The sequence below is a fragment of the Oncorhynchus clarkii genome, chromosome 15 (assembly GCF_045791955.1).
Source record: "Oncorhynchus clarkii lewisi isolate Uvic-CL-2024 chromosome 15, UVic_Ocla_1.0, whole genome shotgun sequence".
NCBI lineage: Eukaryota > Metazoa > Chordata > Actinopteri > Salmoniformes > Salmonidae > Oncorhynchus > Oncorhynchus clarkii.
The window spans coordinates 13,373,008-13,377,656 of record NC_092161.1 but is presented as its reverse complement, the minus strand read 5'-3'; the positions used below and the strand labels follow the sequence as shown (position 1 = coordinate 13,377,656).

Genomic DNA, 4,649 nt, shown 5'->3' with positions numbered 1-4,649 from the left:
TCTCCCTGACCCTCTCCCTCTATCTCTCTCCTTGCCCCTCTCCCTCTATCTCTCTCCCTGCCACTCTATCTCTCTCCTTGCCCCTCTCCCTCTAGCTCTCTCCCTGCCCCTCTCCCTCCATCTCTCTCCCTGCCCCTCTCCCTCTATCTCTCTCCCTGCCCCTCTCCCTCTCCCTCTCTCCCTGCCCCTCTCCCTCTCCCTCTCTCCCTGCCCCTCTATCTCTCTCTCCCTGCCCCTCTCCCTCTCTTCTTTTAACTCTCTCCCTGCCGCTCTCCCTCCCTTCCTCGCTCTCTCCCTGCCCCTCTCCCTCTCTTTCTCTATTGCTCTCCCTGCCCTTCTTCCTCTCTCTCTCCCTGCCGCTCTCCCTCTCTTCCTCTATCTCTCTCTCTGCCCCTCTCCCTCTCCCTGCCCCTCTCCCTCTCTTCCTCTATCTCTCTCTCTGCCCCTCTCCCTCTCCCTGCCGCTCTCCCTCTATCTCTCTCCCTGCCCCTCTCCCTCTCTCTCTCCCTGCCCCTCTATCTCTCTCCCTGCCCCTCTCCCTCTATCTCTCCCTGCCCCTCTCCCTCTATCTCTCCCTGCCCCTCTATCTCTGTCCCTGCCCCTCTCCCTCTCCCTGCCCCTCTCCCTCTCTCCCTCTCTCTCTCCCTGCCCCTCTCCCGCTTTTCTCCTATCCCTTCTTCTTCCCCCTATTGTCTTTCTCTCTAGTAGCACCTTGATTAAGGTTGTAATGATGAAATGTGCTGTCAGCTGTGGATGATGTTGAATCATATAAGAAGCACTAATACACGATGTTGTGAGTTTTAAATGCAGTTCAACTATAAGCCTTTACACAGAAGAACCATGGGGCTGTCTCTTGTTTTGTGTCCCTTCCTGTCGTCATTGGCTCGATGTGTTTTATACACACTAATACACGTGTTATTATACAATCAAATGTCAATCAAATGTATTAATACAGCCCTTTTTACATCAGTCGATGTCACCAAGTGCTACACAGAAACCCAGCCTAAAACCCCAAGCAGCAAGCAAGGCAGATGTAGAAGCGCTGTTATATATATTATGTTATCACTCTCTGCAACCTTTACATTCTCCTGTTGTAATCACATTGATGTACTGAAACGCCTTGCATTGTTTTTAATAATAACCAATTACAGCTTTTACTCTTCATTTTCAATTGTCCTCCAAGACTGGCAGTATAGGTCAAACACATCCTCAATCCCCTATCGAGGCTTGCTTTAAACCCAGGCTTGCTTTAAACCAAGTGTAATGTACTTTATATCGCAGGCGCGTGCGTGCGCGCGCGCACACACAGTAATAATATTGCTGTAATAATAATAATATTCATCATCACAGTAAAACAAAACCAACGCGCAGTCGTCAGACAAACTGAAGGTCCAGTAGCATTGCCTTAAGAACAGGACTGAGAGAGAGAAAACACGTAACCATGTTCTGTGAGACAATTACATCCCAAATACTGACGAAACTCACTGTAATTACATTCTTCCATCTTTTCTCATAATTTATTTTTGTTGGTGTTTTAACATCTTTAAATGGAGTGTTGCGTAGCTTATTAGAAATAAAATATTAGTAGCATACATTAATTTTACTACATAGCATTGAACCCATTGCTCCCAAATCACCACTATTCAGATACATGTTTAACGGTTTAATGGTGTCAAATGGGCTATATCAACTTTCATTCTCAGACTCATTCATGCACAAAAATTAACAAATGTAATTCGTTGGAATTATCCTTAAAATATGCAAGTCATAGTTCCAAACCACTATGGCAGCATAATCATAATAATAATAATAATTATTATTTAATACAAATATTTATCAAAATAATTGTATCCAAAATTGTACAATGGTAAAAATAATTTCTGCAGTCCTCATTTTTGCTTAAGTCCAACAGTCCTTAATTAAAAAAGATCGTATATCCATTAAATACAAACGGTGGATGCATTTGTTTCCAAAGTTATTTATCTAGCTAAAGTACTACAAATACCCGAAAATAGCTCAAATGATTTCCCCTTAAATCAAAGCAAAAACAAAGACAAACAAACAAAAACAAATCGTCCTAATATGCCGAAGAAGAGAAAGCCGTAGTTGAAATCCAGTAGAAACATCATCATGCTGCTGATGTGCCGTATAAAGAGCGAGCGGAGAGCGCAAACACACACACACACACAACCTTACATACCGGAGTTTGAAGCTGCCTCTCGTGTCCCCGTGTTTTTTTGTTGTTTTTTTGCTCTCTTAATGCAAGCGATCGATGTCCCTGACACTGTTGTGTCCCAATCCCAGCCAAGACTCTACCTCAAACCAGTCAGTCATCAGGCAAAAAAAACTACCACAGCCCCTCTCCTCACCTGTCCTCTGTACCCCAAGTTACACTAAACAACCAGCATGCATAGACAACTCACCACCGAAGCCTGGGCTAAATCCTAATCACTGGCAATGCAAGGACAATTCATTATATGGAGAAAAAATATGAACCCACCAAAGCGAATGAATGGGGAGAACATAAATCTTACGTTACGGCAATAGGACATGAGTAAAGAAAATAGAGAACACATAATGAAGAGTTTGGGCCTCTTATGCTCTTTTTCCCCCAATTTTTTTAGATTTTATAAAAAAAAATTGAGTTTCTGGATCCAGGGGACCTGCTTGTTATCAGTAGCCCAACGACTGGTCTCCTTCCCCGGCCACACAGCCACCCCACGGCTCGGTACAATGGCTGGCTACTCCTTTACACACAGCAGGTAATTGGGAATTGTAGGACCATTATACATTGAACATACATTGAATCTCAATAGTATAATCTAAAAAGACAATACATGTATCTATCTAAACAATATATAAGCGTGACGGTGTAAATCGTGTTGCTCTTCGCGTCGTTTAAGAATGTATACGGTGTTAAACGTAACAATAACGTGAGGAAGATAGCGACATTATCAGAAAACAAATGAATGGATACATTGTAGCCTAACTGCCGAACCGTCAGGTCCAGCTTTTAAAAGTGGTCCAGCACTGAAACCAGGCAGAACTCTTTCACCGGGGGAAGACAACAGGGATAAAACATTCACGTATCCTAGACCACCATAGATCGGACCTCGTTACGTCTAGTCTAGCGCCGTAATTAACCAAGCCACACCGGGGAAATACCTGATATCATGTAACGATTTGTTTTCCGTTGTATTTCACAGATCATATGACATTACGATCGGAATGAGACAAACCCTAGCAAACTTTGAGAGCAGATTTGGCCGAGACAGCAATGGCAATGACACTCACGTAAAGGCTTTCGTCTGGCCCGTGACAATTCTCTGCTAGTAAAACCAAAGCAGGACTTCAACAAACACCTCAACATGCGATGTTTTCCAAGGCAAAGCTGGGCTGGGCTATTGCCGAAAACATACCACATGAAAACAGCTGTTATCTGCTGAGCGCTATGTCAAAGATTCTGCGGGATCCACCTAAAAATATATTCAATATTTGACCTGAATTAAACACCAACTACTCAATAAAAGTTATAGAAAAAAAACTTACTTTCTACCCCCCGCAGTTCGTTCCCTTTCTTCTCCTGTTATTGGTTTGAAAACAAAGTCACATCCAATAGTTGCGAAATATGATAACACAAAAATGGAAAAAGGGGAAAAAATGTATAATCCTCCCAACTTTATTGAAAAAAAATAAACATACAAAATGGCAAGCGGTATGAAAGCTATCCTTTGGGTCCGATCGGTGAAAGATGTCTCGACTGCAGGCTCTCAGTTTCGGCTGTGGAGCGGTCGAGAAACTGCGGAAAGGAAATGAAAATCCGATATGTCTTTATTCTGCTAATTATTATCGTTTTAGCCCTGTTTAAAAAAATGGCTGATTAAGTTGAGTGCGCATGTCTTTGTGTGTCTATTCCCGATATGCACTCTGGGAATGGAAGAGAGAGGTCGAATGAGAGAGGGTGGGAGAGAGAGGAAGAGAGAGAGGAACAGAGAGAGAGGTGTAATTAGCGAGCTGATCAACAGTCTCCACATTGCAAATGACGCACTGAGCCCCTGTCCAGAGCAAAGCCCTTAGGGCGGAACGCGTCAGATTGACCAAAGTGATCTTAACATCGGCACATTTTTACGGTTTTACCGGCTAGTCCAAAGACATGCAGAACAACAAATAGCCATTTCCTGTTAACCAAATAGGGTACAGAATTAGAGAAATCACCCTTGTTTATGTATAAAGGTCCGCAGACGAGGACAAAACTATAGCCTGATATGCCACCCGGTGCAAGGCACATATAAAACATATTATTATGTTAAAGCTGTTCAGAATGGCAGTATATATCCCAAATGTATTGATACGTTTAGCTCATTTTCATATCCTGATTTTATTCAATATATAGGATAATATTTGATCTAGTGGATTTAAATATGTGGAATCTTGAGAGATGCACAGATTGAAGATGCTTACATAGAACCCTGTATCAGATAGAGACTAATTGAATGTGTTTAACTGTGTTGTAAATTGAATACCGTATGTAAACAAGGGCATGTTGTCAATATTGAACACAATATCGATATGTTTATTACATTGATGTAAAACTATGACAGAACAAGAAAGCATACGTCTGGCTATGAAAAACTGAAGAGAACAGGCGT

The 4,649-nt window shown here is 42.4% G+C and overlaps 1 protein-coding gene across 1 annotated transcript in view; it reads right to left on the bottom strand.

Annotated features, from left to right (window-relative positions):
- LOC139366918 (zinc finger homeobox protein 4-like) overlaps nucleotides 1–3,827 on the bottom strand; it is a 151,792-nt gene extending 147,965 nt beyond the window's left edge. The window contains exon 1 of the mRNA XM_071104670.1: nucleotides 3,550–3,827. The gene's annotated coding sequence lies outside the window, so the exon portion shown is untranslated. The remainder of the gene's footprint in view (nucleotides 1–3,549) is intronic.
- Between the last annotated feature and the right edge of the window lie 822 nt (nucleotides 3,828–4,649).